This window comes from Acinonyx jubatus, chromosome D2 (assembly GCF_027475565.1).
Source record: "Acinonyx jubatus isolate Ajub_Pintada_27869175 chromosome D2, VMU_Ajub_asm_v1.0, whole genome shotgun sequence".
NCBI classification, from domain to species: domain Eukaryota; kingdom Metazoa; phylum Chordata; class Mammalia; order Carnivora; family Felidae; genus Acinonyx; species Acinonyx jubatus.
In genome coordinates, this window is record NC_069393.1 from 21,971,840 (window position 1) to 21,989,438 (window position 17,599).

The 17,599-nt window shown below is 38.0% G+C and overlaps 1 pseudogene; it reads right to left on the bottom strand.

The window, feature by feature from the left end:
• Nucleotides 1-554: 554 nt before the first annotated feature.
• Nucleotides 555-1,806, bottom strand: LOC106989902 (dnaJ homolog subfamily A member 1-like; annotated as a pseudogene).
• Nucleotides 1,807-17,599: the final 15,793 nt, after the last annotated feature.

Consider the following 17,599-nt stretch of genomic DNA (forward strand, 5'->3'; position numbering starts at 1 on the left):
ATGGCACAGCAGAAGGGAATGCAGTTCTATAAGTGCAAGCCCTCAAATGGCAGATTATGATAAATGCTTCTTTAGCAAGGTACCTTTCCACCGATACCACAGGCCCAATTAATCACACAACATGCCATCTTCAAATAACAGTTGAGGCAATAGAATAATTGCAGAAGCATCACAATCAATCCCACTGAATAGAACTACAGACCAACACTTCCCTACAAGTTAAGTTCTTCTTCTGACTGCCAATTAAACACAAGTTTTAACTTCATAGTTTGCCAATTAAGGGTCATACACTGAGATCAATACATACACCTAGCATTTCAGTCTAAACTATTTCAGGTACCTAGAGCTGAAATCAGTTACAAGGTATGGCCTAACAAATGCTAGGGGAGATTTTTTTTTTAAAGTAGTTTTTACGAGTGTTAAACTTATCTTGCACACTGAAGTCATCATACATATGGGGCAAAGGCAGAGTTTTAATATTTGAGTTTATTCTTCATTTAACTTTTCAAACATTACAATAGTTGAATATTAAAACAAAAACAATGAGCTATGATTACAGTCCTTCTCTCATTCACTACTGCATACAAGATGCCAGCAGGTTATTCACAGGCCCCATTAAGAGGTCTGACACTGAACACCATCCCCAGGAAGATGTTCATCATTCTCATATGCTTCTCCATTGTGATGGTGCCATCTTTCCTGATTTGGACAAAAGTCCACCAGTTCTACCTGGTCCATTTTATCAGTCTCTTCTACTTCTTTCTTCTCAGATAGGAGTTTTTCTAGCAAAGAGTTTATCAGGAGAGAGAAAGCCACTCTCAGGAAAGTTTACCTTAATTTCGATGATTAGGTGACCCTTTTCATATTCACCCTACAATAAATTGGCACGCCTTCGTTTAGCACACTTGATATCTCCCTGCTTGACAGTCTGACCTGGATGAGAGGTGATGACAATGGTTCTGTTGTCACGGGTAGATATTGACTTTTGAAAGCCATACAGTGCTTCAACCAGCTGTATGTCCATATACAAGAGAAGATCCTCTCCTCACCAAGTAAAAACAGCATGGCCCTTCTGATCTAAAATAATGATAATAGCTCGTGGTTCCAGTCCTGGTTCTTAGTCTCCTTCACCATGGAATGTTATTTTCTGGCCATCTTTCATGCCCTTGTCAATATGAACTTCTAGAATCTTCCTTTCTCGAATTCTCTTCCTTCTATTGCAGCTTTTACATCTATCTTTAGGACTGATCCATTCCCTAGGGTCCTGGCTCTCAATGCACACAGATTGAATTTGCTGAACCATTCCAGGTCCTGTCTGATGAATTCTTATTTGCACTCTAGTACCTCAGCCATTGGGAGAACATTCTACCACTCCTTTCTTACCACCTTGGCCTTCATATTTGTTGCAAATCACATTCTTCTACAGAACTGGTTTTCTTATTGCACTGTTACATAAATCTCCTAAGGTTACAGAGAGCTGATGTACAACATTTTCACCTCTCCCTTCTCTCTGCATCCTTCCTCCTCCTCCAAAAAACATATCAAAGGTGTCCATGGGAGAGTCCAAACCACTGCCTGCTCCACCTTCTTTAATTGCCTGTTCTCCTCCTTTGTCATATAATTCCCTTTTCTTTGCATCAGAGAGCACTTCATAAGCTTGAGAAATCTGCTCAAACTTCTCTCCTTCATTTGGATTCTTGTCAGGGTGGTACTTCAAAGCCAGTTTCCTGTAAGCCTTTTTCAATTCTTCCTGGGTAGCACTGGGTTTGACCCCCAAACATCACAGTAAGTAGTTTCTTTCACCATTTTCTACAGCAGGTGAGCAGGCCAAGGTTGGTGTGAGGGAGTGGGAAGGAGCTCATTCCTGGGTGTAGTTTGGGCAGCCATGGCTCCTCCACTTCTGACCAAGCATTCTGGAAAGTTCTGCCCAAGATTGTACCATTTGAGACAACATAGATGGACAAAGAATGTGTAATGCTAAGTGAAATAAGTCAGACTAAGAAAAACAAATACCATATGATTTCAGTCATATGTGAAATCTAAAAAAAACAAATGAATGAACAAAGAAACAAAAAGCAGAATCAGATCAATGAATACAGAGAACAAACTGATGGCTGCTAGAGGGTGGACAAGATGGGTGAAAGGGAGGGAGATATAGGCTTCCAGTTATGGAATGAATAAGTCATGGGGATAAAAGGCAAAGCATAGAGAATGTCATGAGTGACATTATAACAATGTTGTATGGTGACAAATGGTAGCTACGCTTGTGGTGAGCATAGCATGATGTATAGAATTGTCCAATCACTATGCTGTACACCTGAAACTAATGTAACAATGTATGTCAACTATACTCACATAGGAACATAAAAGAAAGGACTCATGAAAACAATATATACATGTTTTGTTTTTTGAAATTAATTAATTAATTAATTAATTTTTAAAGTTGATTTATTTATTTGGAGAAGGAGCGAGAGAGCAAGAGCACAAGCAGGTGAGGGGCAGAGAGAGAGAGAGAGAGAGAGTGGGAGACAAAATTCAAAGCAGCCTCTGTGCCATCAATGCAGAGCCCGATGAGGGGCTCTAACACATGAACCATGAGATCATGACCTGGGTTGAGATCAATAGTCAGATGCTTAACCGACTGAGCCACCCAGGTGCCCCAATATATACATGTATTAAATATTCATGTTGTTCACTAATATTTGATGAAGAGTCAAGGCCCCTCTTTTCAGTGTTCTGAGGAGAGCTCGGTCATCTTCCTTGCGTCCTGCATACCCACAAGACACTGTCTCCTGTGTCTCCTAGTTTTAATTTACTAAAAGCAGAGCTAGAAGTTAAGGGGTTGTGAGGTCTGCCTGGATTGTTAAATATACCTCACACTCTTTCACAAATATCTTACCACAATAATTTTCTTGCCTTTGTCAACTCTTTCTGAAGTATTCGACCAGGTTTTCATAGAATCCCCAAACTCCCACACTGCTATTGCATCAGTTTGTGTACATTTAATTAAGTTATGTAATTGCAATAGCAAGAAAACTGGCATAAGCTGACTTGAGAGAAACACAGAGAACTCAGAGTGAACATTAAGCATATGTGTGGGCATTCTAGAAACTAACCTACTAGTGGTAATTGTCCAATGTAAAATCAGTCAGATATTTTACAGAGAAAAGGAACCCATGGCTTAGTCAAGTGGACTGGTTAAGTGGAAGTGATCAGGATCATCAGCTGGGTTTAATCTTGAGCGCTTAGCTTCCTTCTATGAACTGAACTTTGCTAATTAGAAATGCTGTGAGATTCTGAGCTTTTGACCCTTGAAGTGTTTTAAACTTTTATGACCTTGTTAGGTTATTTCAAGGCAATTCAATTTAGGACGTTGGGTGGTATTTGAATTTTCTCTCTTGCCAACCCATTTCTTTTTTCATGATCTCCTCTAATCCACGTGCCCCAATAAAAATACTAGTTTAATTTTAAAATGCAAGATAGATGAACAATCCTATCCTGTGGAAACAGCGTCTGCCAAACGCTTGCTGAGGAAAAACCACCCATAACGTCCTCTCAGCTGCACTCATATCCCTGGATCCTTCCTGAGCAGTCAAGCTTTTAAGACTACCTCCTGACACTTTTACCTAATTTGATGTTGAAAGTTTTAATGCAAGCCACGGAAAATGGATCTTTTGTCAATTTACATAAAGTCTCTTTTGGTCTCTTATTAGTACAAGTATTTTCTTAAGTAGGAAAATTCAGTACTCTTTGTTTGGACTAGCATCCATATTTCAAAGGATTATGAAATAAGTGTTTGATACAGAAGAGATAAAAAGAAGGCGCCCATTTGAAAATCTTGATATAATTGATCTGATAAATTCTTAACTCCTGCTGATGTTGATGAGAGTGGTGCATGCAAAGAGCCAGAGGTCACGTTTGAGGTATTTGAAATTTGGAACAGTCTCCCAGAGGGTTCTCTAAACCTTCCTGATATTACTCTCTTCTTGAAGAGCCATTTGACTGGCAAAGATAAAAATTTGCATGACTATAATGTGATAGATTCAGTTGGTTTAAATTTACAGATTTTTCTTTTTTCTTTCTAGTGTTTGAAAAGTTGGGACATTTTATGGTTCAAGAATGAAGCACAGGGAGACAACAGGCATATGCTGTTGCATGATAGCAACAGGTGGGAGCGAAGTAGCTGTTGCCCCTCAGATGGGGCTTGCTCTCTTCAGTTCCCTGTGGTCTCCCTCTTGCCTGTGGCTGCCTATGGCCAGTCATTGATGTTACCTCCTGACTCCCCCAGGCAGGTGAATTTGCAATCCCTGTCAGGGACTTTATTTCTTCATGTAAGCTTTGTGTACAGAGATATATTGATCTAGAAGAATTAGGTTCATCCAATGTAATAAATTGTACCCCTTGCTGTCTGCATGAGGCTATTGAGCTGTCCCCTAATCTGCTATAAACACTCAGAGTGGAAGATGCCTCCCCCCAAACATTAAGGATCCCAGTTTAGCCAGACTTAAAAATATACAGTTTTAATATTTATATATTTTTAATGTTTATATATTTATTTTTGAGAGAGAGAGAGCATGAGCAAGCACAAACAGGGGAAAGACAGAGAAAGAGACGGAGACACAGAATCCAAAGGAGGCTTCAGGCTCTGAGCTGTCAGCACAGAGCCTGACACAGGTCTTGAACTCATGAACTGTGAGATCATGACCTGAGTTGAAGTCAGACACTTAACAGACTGAGCCACCCAGTTGCCCCCAAAATATGCAGCTTTAATGTGAATGAAAATCTTGCAAACCTTCAGATGAATATCTCCTCAAAGCCAAGTCACATGTGGTCATTTATTTACCTTTTGACTGCTCTAGTCCTGGATTATCTAATATCTCAGGTTTCATGGGATGTCATGGAAATAGTATTGAATAAAGTACAAGGGAAGCCCAGAATTGACTCTCAGCTTTTGTCCTGATTTCCTGAAACAGCTGAGTGGGTTTCAGCAGGTTTCCTTGGCCTTGCCCTCAAACTTCTTCATGGTTCTTCCCCAGCGGTTTAGCATAAGGAACAGTAGGGTTGTAACTCATCTGGCAAGGAGAAGGTATCTGAGGACAGAGACCCACTGACAATGACAGGGAGGTTGGAGAAAATATGGCCGATAGGATCAGGCCAGGGGGGTCATGGCAAGATACAACTAAGGGTAATGGCTAGAGGGGAAATGAAGCTAGAAACCAGGGGGAAAAGTATGAAAAGTTTCTTGGTCTCTTGTTTTCACATTCATTGCTTAGGTTGGAAATTCATTTCTACTGAACAAGAAATATATGACCAGCAGGATCTCTGGGATTACATGGAGGTTGAAGAGAAAAAAAGAGATTTCACATGAAATACACATTTATTCCCAGTTATGTAGAACACTTCACATGTATTTGAGGCTTTGGTTTGGGTCATCAGCAAATGCAAGGATAAGTTTGCTAATGTGAATTTTATGCTTAAGTGGCTTCCTTATCCTTAAATTCTCTTTGTAGACTGGTGGCCTGTCTGTGACAGATACCAATATTAGCAAAGTCATTTCTTGTCACCTGTTTACAGCTCCTTCTCTGGGAACCACAGTAAGAAGTCCGTGCCTGGAAGAGGGTGAGGAGGTGGGTTGTGTGTGGTTTGACTAGAGGAAGCACAGCTTATTAGGCTAACTAGCCAAGTTTTAAAATCCTGATATAAATAAAATGTTTTTCTAAATATTATTGTTTGGCTCATTTCCCGGGTAAGTGCATAAACCATACATCTTTGGCCTTGGCTCTAAAATATAGATTTTCATCTTTAAGGAATTTGGGATCATAGGTTAGAGATCATAGGTTGTTTCAGCTGGAAAGGATTTGGAGATCTGCTAGTCTACTCAATTTTATGGATGAAAAAATTATTCCCAAACTCTGTCATATCTAAATCTCTTTTTTCTTGACTTTAATTTTTTTAAGTTTCAAGATTTATTGAAATACAATTGACATAATATTATATAAGTTTAAAGTATACACGTATTGATTTGATACACTTATAAACTGCAAAATGATTACTATCATAGCATTAGCTAAAACCTTCATCATGTCACATAATTATCATTTCTTTTTTGTGGTGAGAACATTTAAGATTTACTCTCTAAGCAACTTCCAAGTATGTACTGTGGGATTATTACCTATTCTAAATAACTCTTTTTTTTTTTAAGTAGTCTTCATGCCCAGTGCGGAGCTCAGTGGGGGCTTGAACTTAAGTCCCTGAGATTAGACCTGATCTGAGATCAAGACTCAGATGCTTGACTGACTGAGCAGCCTAGGTTCCCCCATAAATAACTCAATAGATTGAAACACATTAAGTAATATGTTTAGTTTTAATTAGGTTTTTTAGAGAGGGAACTTCTGGGGAACCCTCTTTGCTTCTGCTCTAGTCTGGATTAGTGCTTTCTGGGCCTGGGCACAACAGTCACTCTACACTTCCCTTCTTTACCATTCTAGGACACATTTTGCCTTGTTTTTTCGTTGGGTCCCGAGTTTCCTTACTTCCATGTCTTTCTGTTTCCTGGTTTATACCTTCATTTTGGTGGAGAGCATTGTTTATCCTGTACTTTCTAGAGTAGGGGGCACAGGAGGTAAATTTCTTGAGGACTTGTATACCTAAAAAGTCCTTATGATCACATTTATTTGATAATTTGGATAAGTGTAGAATTTTGGAGATCAGTCTTCCCGCTGAATCTTTTTTAAAAATTTTAAAAAATATTTTATTTATTTTTGATAGACAGAGGCAGAGCACAAGTGGGGGAGGGGCAGAGAGAGAAAGAGACTCAGAATCTGAAGCAGGGTCCAGGCTCCGAGCCATCAGCACAGAGCTGGATGCAGGGCTCAAACTCACAAACTGCGAGATCATGACTTGAGCTGAAGTTGGATGCTCAACCAACTGAGCCACCCAGATGCCCCACTTCTCATTGAATCTTGAAGACATTATGATTTCTTTGAGTTTTAGCTTCTGGTGTTGGTTTTGCATCATCTGATGCCAATCTGACTCCTGATTTCTTTTCCATATGACAATTTTTTTCATTCCGTTAGGTTTTATTGCTGATTTACTGGTGATGGTTCTTTGATTTGTCTTATTCATTGTCAGGTGTAGTAGGTTAGCCCATTAAGTTTGGAAACTTTTATATTTCAGTTTTATGAATGTGGCATCCATTACTAATTGGATTCTCCTATTCTATCTTTTGTGCAGTTTCTTTTGGGAGCTTCTAGACTATTTCTCTAGTTTTCTGATCCTTTCTCTCCTGTTTCCATATTTTTGTCTTTGTGTCTATTTTCTAAGGAAATTTCCTTAAGTTTCTCTCCTGACCCTTTAGTTGAATTCTTTCAATTCCTGCTCTTGTAATTTTCACTTCTAAGAGTTCTTTTATTTCTCTAAATATTACTTCTTTTTGTGACACCCTGTATTTTGATGTATGCAATATTCAGTATTATTGCTGATGCTGTCATAATAGTTTTGTAAGTTATCTTCTGATAATATTTTTGTAACTTTTCCTTTTTGTTGTTTTCTTATAATGTTTATTTTTTTGAGAAAGAGAGAGTGGAGGAGGGGCAGAGAGAGAGGGACAGAGGATCTAAAGCAGCTTTTAGCACAGAGCCTGATGCAGAACTTGAACTCACGAACTATGAGATCATGACCTGCATTGCAGGCCAATGCTTAACTGACTGAGCCACCTAGGCGCCCCTCATCTCTGTCGTTTTTAATGTGTTTCTCCATTTTCTTTCATTGTGGAGAATTTCTTTATATTTTTGGTAACCTTGGTTTTCCTCTCCCTAGTGAGGACCAAGGAACTAAATCTGGTTTTAAAGTTTGTGAGCATGAGTGGAATTCATGAACTGCTGGGCTTGTGTGTTTATAATTTGTTATTGTATTAATAGGTTTTGAGAGGGAATGAAACTAAATGTATACGTTCAGTGCACGATATTTAACTAGAAGTCCTGGTTCCTGCACTCTTATACTAGTTGCCATGTTTCTAGGACCTAATAAAGCTTTGGTGCTTGTCTCTCAACCTTTCTCTCCTTACCAGCACCCTATCTCTCTCTCCTTCCTCGTGCATCCCTTCTGCCATATTCATGCCACATTCAGGGGACATTTGCTCGGTAGATCTGTTTTCCTTTAGCATCCTGAACAATTTGGAAATAGCCATTATGGAAAACACTCTAAAAAAGAGTAAGATCCATAACTGTCCTTGTCTAAGGACAGGGCTTTAGGTTAGGAAGATATCAGCAAATAACCAGCCAGGTACCTTCTATTTAATTCAGGAGATATTTATTGAGCTCCAATTATGTGCATGGCATAAAATTGCCACTGAAAGAGGAGTAAACAAACAAACAAAAAGTAAAATAGTATGTCCTATTCCAAAAGGTTCATATGCTAATACTTTAAGCCTGAGCCATGACATTGGACCTACCACTGCTCATTGCATGATTTTGAAAGGAATTCTGAGTTAGTTCATAGAAATGTCAAATTAATTAATGTCCTCAAAAGCTTTAAATTGGAATGTTAAGCTTTTTTTCCTTTTATCATTAGATTTTCAAAGGTAACAACCTTACCTTGAACTTTTTTGTATTTTTCTCAAACTGTCTTGCATCACGTTTTACCTGGCAGGTATGCCACGTGTGTTTGTGGCCAATGATGCTGACATTAGAACTGGTCACTATGGCTACAACCTGTTAGACTTTGATAGAAAAATCAATGCCTTGCTTAAACTTGGGATGTAGGGAGCAAACACAAAGATTGCCACCATAATTGCCACTTGTGGTGAGGCAGATTCTAAAGTTATGTCCATGTTTGGAGAAAGGGATCATGGCATTAGTTAGTAGTTGTACCTTGTTTTGCTGTTTCTCAGGTAAGCAGTTTCCATGGTTCTTCCATGAATATCATTACTGGGACTCATGAGAGAAGCAGTGACTAATTGGCTCAAAGTCAGCTCTTTCATCTTCCATGTCCACTGTAAGGTTGTCCCACACAGGGGATTTATAACCTTCCTGCCTGCTGTTCTCACCACGACTCTATCTCTGGACCTTCAGTTTGAATACAGGAAGGGTCATGTAGCCCTTCCCCTAAAAAATGGCTGTATAAATGAAGGTTTGTCTGTACACAATGTCAATTAACGGCATTTTAATGGTCAAGTCTCATTATTCACACTAGTTATGTTTTGCAAAGTCACTGAACCATTACTTCTAGGGAAAATATAGGGTTAGACTCCTATGAGGCTCTGGTCACAACATTATCATTAACTGATCCATACATAACCTTGTTTTATGTGACAATTTAATATATATTCTTGGTCCATTGACATTGAATTCATAGCCAATAACACGATAACTCTTACCTGAATGAAGCTTGCCTAACACATGTCTATTCTCCATAAGGCACATCACACTGTTTTGTGCTTTGGAACAGTGTATGGCACTTCAGCATTACGCTTGGGGGCCGTTTTTAACCAGTGAAATCATCAGCAAAAAACACAAAAATGTGGAAAACATGGCCCTACATGGACTGTGAAAAGGATACTTTTTTATAATAGGCAGCTGAAATAAGGCAGGGCATCACCTTGTTTACCTCAGTTGGGAACATGTGTGGCTGACATTTTTTGTAGACTCCGTTCATGTCTGCACATGTTCACAAAACATCATTGGTATTGATTTTCGGATAACAATTTTTTGCAGGTAGGCAAATTTGCAAATACAGAATCTGCAAATAATGAGGGTTGAATGTGTGTGTGTATATGGACAAATGGAAAACCAAACAAAATTAATTCCCAAAGCTTGATGACCTTTTCATCTTCATATGTGTGTGAGAATTGACCACCCTGACCTTGACATTTTACCCAGTAGAGGGACAGATCCTATTCCTTCCTATCAGCAGCAGTTACCAAGCAATACTTCACATGAGCTCCAGGTTTATTTTCCTTTCCCCTTGTTTTGTTAAGTTCTGTTTTATGGAAGAAGCCAGGTGAGCACACAGTGACCAATATTGTGGGCTGAAAATGGGTAGGCATTATTGAAACAGCTGAAGCAAGCCTCCTTCTGCCTGGGGCTGAGATCTTAAACTCTAACTACTGAGAGCTGTCCGAATTTCCAGAACCATCTGCTGTTGAATTATTTAGTCAGACCACATAGACAAGTTTTGATCTGTTTCATTTCTTTGTCCTAGTTCATGACATTTAAAAAATGTATTCTGCTTGAGTAATTTCTATTCTTGTCACATGGCATAGGGACTTACCTGAATCTGGAAGGAAATAGCAAATCTATTTGGTACCAAGAGGGGGAAAAACAGTGTGGGGAATATTGGTGATTATATTCACTCATACTGTGGATGAGTAAAATTGTGAAAGCTGTCAATATTTGGTAAATTTATCTGAACTGTATAAAATAAATTTGTAGCAACAATGTACTTTTAAAAAATTGACTAATTTATTTTTAAGTAGTTTCCTGACTCTCCCTAAGTGTTGCCATTGGGATGTTGGTATTTTATGACACTGCATTGAGGTGGAATAATGGTATGGGGAGCATGGTAGCAGAGGGAGAACTATCATGGTCCCCCAAACCTTCTTCAGCTTAACTTCCATGAGTCAGAGGTAGGTTATATAACAACCTTAACCCTCATTGATATTAATCTTTGGGTTAGTCAGGACTTTTTCTTATTTAAAATGGAAAAAAATGTATTCAAATGGCTTTTTTCACCTCCAGCTTTATTGAAGTATTATTGACAAATAAAAATTATATATATTTAGGTTGTGTGATGTGTTAATAGTAAAATGTGATGATTTAATATACATATCCATACCATAGTCATGCTAATTAACATATCCATCACCTCACATAGTTATCATTTGTGTGTGTGTGTGGTGAGAACACTTAAGATCTACTTTTTCTTTCTTTCAAATTTTATTTAAATTCTAGTTAACATTAGTTTCAGGAGTAGAATTTAATGATTCATCACTTACATATAACACCCAGTGCTCATCATAACAAGTGCTCTCCATTTGAGATCTACTCTTAGTAAATTTCAAATACAGTATTGTTAACTATAGTTACCATGTTGTACATTAGATTCCCCAGAACTTACTCTAACTGAAAGTTTGTATCCTTTGACCAACATCTCTCCCAATTTCCCCCACCCCCTCATCCCTGTCAACCTATGACAGGGATCTGCTATGAGTTGTATGATTTCAACTTTTTTACATTTTGCCTGTAAGTGAGATTACACAGTATTTGTCTTTCTGTGTCTGGCTTATTTAATTTAGCATAATGTATTCCAGGTTCATCCATGTTGTCACAAATGGCAGGATCTCCCTTTTTTATGGCTGAAAAATATTCTTATATGTATATGGTACATATATCACATCTTTTTATTCATTCATTCATAGATGGATACTTTGCTCCCATATATTAGCTATTGTGAATAATGATGCAGTAAACATGAGAGTGCAGATATCTCTTTGATATCCTGTTTTCATTTCCTTTGAATATATACCCAGAAGTGGGACTGTTTGGTAATATGGCAGTTCTATTTTTAACTTGTGGAGGAGCCTCCATACTATTTTCCATAATGATTGTACCAATTTACATTCCCACGGATACTGTACAAGGATTTCCTTTTTATCCACACTCTTGCCAATACTTGCCATCTTTTGTCTTTTTGACAATTGTCATTTTAACAGGTGTGAAGTGATATCTCATTGTGATTTTGATTTGCATTTCCCTGTTGATTATTGATATTGAGCACCTTTCCATGTACCTGTCAGCCATTCATATGTCTTTTTTAGAAAAATGCCTATTCAGGTATTTAGCTCATTTTTTAATTAGGTTATTTTATTTATTGATTGATGGCTGTTGTGTTGTAGGAATTCTTTGTATATTTTGGTTATTAACCCCTTATCAGATATATAGTTTGCAAATATTTTCTCTCAATCTGTAATTACCTTTTGTTGATTGTTTTGCTGTACATAACCTTTTCTTATTGGTTCACTTACCAAAACTCTTTTATGTAGGCTTTAGGTGTTGGCTGGATCCAGGGGTTCAAAAGATGTCATTAAGAGTCAATATTTTTTCTCTTTTTCTCAGTTCTGGTGTCTTTGTAATGTCCTTCCCTTGTAATATCAAATTAATTTACATCCTAATGTCACAGAAACTTCTTCAAAAATAAGTTATTTTGGTTTCCTAACAATTTCACAGAAGCACCAGAATTCAGGTTTTTCCCTTCCTTCCCTTCTTCCTTCCTCCCTCTTTCTTTCTCTCTCCCTTTCCTTCTTTCTTTCTACCTTCCTTCCTGTTCCTCCCTCCTTCCCCTCTCTTTCCCCCCTCTCTCCCTTTCTTTAATCCTTACTTTCTTCCTCTCTCTTCCTTCCTTTCCCTCTTTCTTTCTTTCTTTCTTCTCTCTCTCTCTCTCTCTCTCTCTCTCTCTCTCTCTCTCTCTCTTTTGGCAAGTGCTTATTCTTGAATCAATCACCAGAGTCTGGGGGATGTTGTGCCCTGATAGGCCCGGCATCTATCACATGACCATGTGTAGAGCCAGGACTGGAGTTAGTGCCACCTGTATCACTTGGAATAGAATAAGTGTAGGAATCCTTCATGAGGGAAAATCAGAGTGCTAGTATCATAAGAAAAGTAAATGAATGCTGGGGAGGCAAAATAATAAATGAGTATTTTGGATTCATTTAAACCATTGGCTTTCTATATGTTTAAATTAAGACCATGAATGTAGAAGTGTTTTGGAAACAACACATATAAATGTAGTATATTTTCCTTCTCCTTATTGGGTATAAATAACATCAATTTAATTAAATATACATTATATGTATATGTCTACAGAGCTACTGCCCCCTGTTGACTAAGCATTAGATATCAAGGTGACTAGGGAATAATCTTCATCCTCAAGAAGCTTAGAATTTAGTGGGAATATAGGCAAGTAAAAAACAGTTAGCTATAATATGAGGCAGGAGGAAATAAATAAATAAAGAGCAACATGGATGGGAAAGCACAGAATGTTGGCAGATGTTCATTTTGAGCAAAGTAAGTTTAGAGCATGTATTAGTGCCTTAGAAAAACCAGAAGATCTCACACTTCTTGAAAAGAGCACTGGAGCCTTTGCCAAGTCTATTGGGTGGGGCAGGACAAAAGAGAAAAGAGAAATAGAGGAAGAAGAGAACAGGAGAGTTGAGGGTGAATATTAATATTAAAATAGGAAAGCAGTACCTGGGAGGGGGGCGGTAATAATCCAGAGGGGTTAGTCCCTGTGGTTTTCAGCCCTCTAGGAGACTTTAAAAACACAACGAGGTATTGCCCTTCTTTTGACTTTCAGAAGAATCTCCAGCCAGGGCCCCAGGCATGCTTGAACAAGTGAACAAGTTAAACCTGGGACTTTGAAGTGCATGACTGGTATAATTCTTTGAAGATTCATCAGAAGAATGTTCGTTAATATGCTGCCTTTTATTTCTCTCCCCAAACATTTGTGATCCCAAATTACTACTTTGCTCTTTAAGCGTTAAATTATGCTTTATACTCAATAATATTTTATTTACATTGCACACCAAGGTTGCATAATTTGGGGATGGAAATAAGTTAGTCTTGAAATTTGAATTGTTTCCTTAAGCCTTCAATTGAAAAGAATTTATATAATATCATGCTTCATTAATACCTCATTTATCAGGATGTCACCTAACCAGCCACATCAACTACTGAGAAGTTAGCTAAGAGCCAGTCTGGAAGTCAAAAATGTGGCTGTAGTTTCCAGTAACTTAAGATCCTGCACTGTACTCTTATGGGAGTCTTTAAAGGCTGGCTACAGTCATCTCTCTCTCTCTCTCTCTCTCTCTCACACATACACACACACACACACACACACACACACACACACACACACTTCTAAAAATCTAGTCCATTTGTCCAGAGCAAATTAGAAATAAGGAATTAGAGTAAGAGGGATTTTGGGTAGCTGAGAAAGACTATAGAATTATCAACCTGAAATGATACCAAACAGCTGAAATTGAAAAGGAGACTGAAAAATTATAAAAAGCCAAATCAAAATATATAGCAATATTAGGATACTAATAATCTTAGTTAATACTAATAATCTTAGATTAACATATGCACACATTTTCTTGATTAAGGATCTGTGTTATTAAGAAGCGTACGTGTTCAATGCCGTTTGTTTTAAAAGGCAAAAAAAAAGACTCATATATTTAATATATAAAACATTATAATTTATATGGTACACTGTAAAATTATAACTTATATACATTTGTATCACATATACTTTATTTATCTACCTGTTAAGCTTTTAAGAGGTTGATGCTTAATGGGGTAAATTTCAAGTTATTTGGAAAATTCATTCACCTGTAACTTAGTGCTCTCTGACTGTATCTGTTAAATGAGACATTACAGCATTTTATGATTTAATTTCCCTCTGAGATCTGATATTTCATATGTGAGGAGTATGGCTCGGGAAGAAACAGTGGTATATATATTTCTAAAAATACCACTTTGTTTTGTCAGTTAAGATTATTTCCTAGCAAACCAGCAAATCAGGAACTGGTTTAATCACCTTCTCATGACCAGGGTCATTACTATTAATAAAATATACCTGACATTTTGTCACAAGTGTTTCCTCCTGAGGATAGCAATATCTTTCTTTGTGGAATGAGGCTGGGGGTACTGGGGTTCAGACCTCAATGGAGACCTGAACTGAAGCCTGAAATTTTCTTGGATAATCTAAAGTCGGAACCTGGCAAAGATCACAGGGTCATATCCCAGGGGGCTCCTGACTATTATTCCTTGTCTGCTGGAGTCCCTTATTTCTCAGTTTGCTAAAAATGAAACAAATACATAGCAACAAGCCTGTGGTTATTCACAAGGGGTTATAATTTAAAGCTCTCTGCAAATCTCTGCAGTGATGAATACAAGCAGACATTTCATATTCAGCGTGTAATGTTAAGGTGGCTGTAGACTGTCTGACATTACAGTAGAATGAAAGGGTTGGATTCCCTCCAGATTCTCATGCAGTGCCTTTTAGATGTACACTTAATTGCAGTCTCAAGTCAAGTATGTTAACATTCAATATTCTTGTTGGAGAATGACAGTTCATTGCTGAATCAGCTCATCAGTGTTTCCTTGTGCCCATTTGAAACTTGAAGAATGGTGAATTGGATAAATGTATCTATTCTGTTTTATAATTATATATTTGGTTCTACTTATTATTGTTCTATTCTATTTTTTATTATTAAAAATTAAAATAACTTGGTCAATCGTTGGCTAATATTGACTGTGGTCAGAGCTTGGCTGAACCCCTAATTTGACTTAGTGTTTGAAATGCACAATTTGGAATATTTCTGCAGAGAAATATGTTATCTTGATAAATGGAAAGCAGTGTTATAGTTGATGCCTTTCCCTTCTGTCTCCTACAAGTCTGGTCTTCTAGAGAAAAGGTGGGACATTCTTCATTAGCCTGAAATTTGTTCAATTCTTGGTTTGATCTCCTGCCCTGAAGTGGTAAGTTGAAAAAATTCATTCAGGGGCGCCTGGGTGGCTCAGTTGGTTAAGCCTCAGACTTCGGCTCACGTCATGATATCATGGTGCGTGAGTTTGAGCCCCGTGTTGGGCTCTGTGCTCACAGCTCAGAGCCTGCAGCCTGCTTCAGATTCTGGTCTCCCTCTCTCTCTGCCCCTCCCCTGCTCATGCTCTGTTTCTGTCTCAAAAATAAATAAAAAACATTAAAAAATATAAAAAAAAATCATTCAGATCTCATGAGCAAAGACTTTATTTATATATGTTAGTTCACCTGGGATTGGGCTCATTTTGAAAAATGTTAATGATTCATGTCAAAAGCTTTCAAAAAATTCAGGGTAAAAGAAAACATTCTGCTTCTTTACAAATAGTTTTCCGAAAGCATGCAGTCTTATCAAAAACATTTCCTCTGAGGTTTAGCAAATGCCGAGGACCTCAGATTTTCAAGACTTTGGAGATTAAGATGTCCTTTGTGGCCCCACTTAGTTATCTTTATTGCCCTTGAGTTATTCCAAGGCTCACTAAAAGGTGAAGAAGAATTGGGCGTCAGCAGGTGTTCAAAGCTGGCATGCATTGCTCCCATCCAAAGTGTGAAATACCATGATGCCTTGTTTGCTTCTTCACAACAGTTTTTCAGGACCCCCAAATGAACACCATCTAATCACTTCTGTAAACCAGGCAATCTCATAATTGGAGCTGAATAATTTTAATGTTCAGATCAGATCCTTCATCAGATCCTTCAGCCTCATGGCTTGTGTTTGGGTTTGGGATAATGATGTGGTGTCAAAGAATCTGCAGATATATATATATATATATATATTTTTTTTTTTCCAAAATGATATTTCTAATTTAGAAAAGGGAAGGTTTTCTGGAGAAATGAGGAAGTTTTGATTTTTCTGGCTTTTATCCTTTGCCACAGATGTACTGCTGAGGCAGATGAAATGCCTGATTCCTCAGTCACCAACACCACCCTTTAATGACAAGCCATTAACTTTAGTTAAAAGTGAGGCTTTGGTGAGAATCCAGGAGATGGAGTGAGCATTGCATGTAATCTCTTATAAAGAACCCAGGAATCAGACCTTCAGAAGCAGACAAAGGAGAGGGAGACATTCAGAGTAGATCTTTTAGAATAGGGGGTGGGGAACTTTCACTCCTATGGGCGGGGGGGGGGGGGGTGCTAAACGATACAGGAAAGAAACATAGCCGGCCAGGAAAGATGCCTGAACAGGTGAATGTGAGCTGCAGGTGACTACAGGGTCAGCAGCTGCTCATTTCCAGCCAGTTTAGGCTTCCCAGAAAACTGGGACACAGTGATGCTCAATCTATGCAATATTTTCAAAAGAAGATAAAGATTCAGATTTTATGTGAAACCTCCCCATATATAAACGTTTGTCTATGTTGAGGCTGGAATGATGTGCGTGGGCTTTCTTTTTGCACTTTCAGGTTTAGAATGTCAATGTTCTCACACCAAACTTAATATGAAGTTAATTGTCATGTTGCTCAAGTAGGCAGTAATCTCAAAGAACACAAACTCATGTAGATATATATGTATGTAGGTATGTGTGTGTATATAGATGTACATATATATATGCTTTTTGTTGTTGTTAAGACTACAACTGGCTATCTCATAAATATCATACATGATGGAAAAGAAATTGATCCAGGATTCACAGAGACAGGAGTGAGATCTAGAAATCAGGAACCATGGTATCTTTCTCTGTATCTTTCTGAGGACACACAGTCATGTTTCTGCCTTTCCAGGCATGTACCTCCATATCTCCCTGCAGGTTGGCTCCCTCTGTTACTTCTGGGTGTCGCTGTCCCACATCTGAGGCATGTACAAGGCTTTAGTCAGCTGAGTAGTGGACTCTGGATCTTGAGCTGTATGACTTTTTTTTTTATTGAGCAATAATTGACATAACATTAGTTTCAGGTATGCAACATAATGATTCGATATTTGTAGATATTGTGAAATGGTCACCACAATAAGTCCAGCCAACATCTGTCACTATACATAGTTGTAGAATTGTTTTCTTATTATTATAATA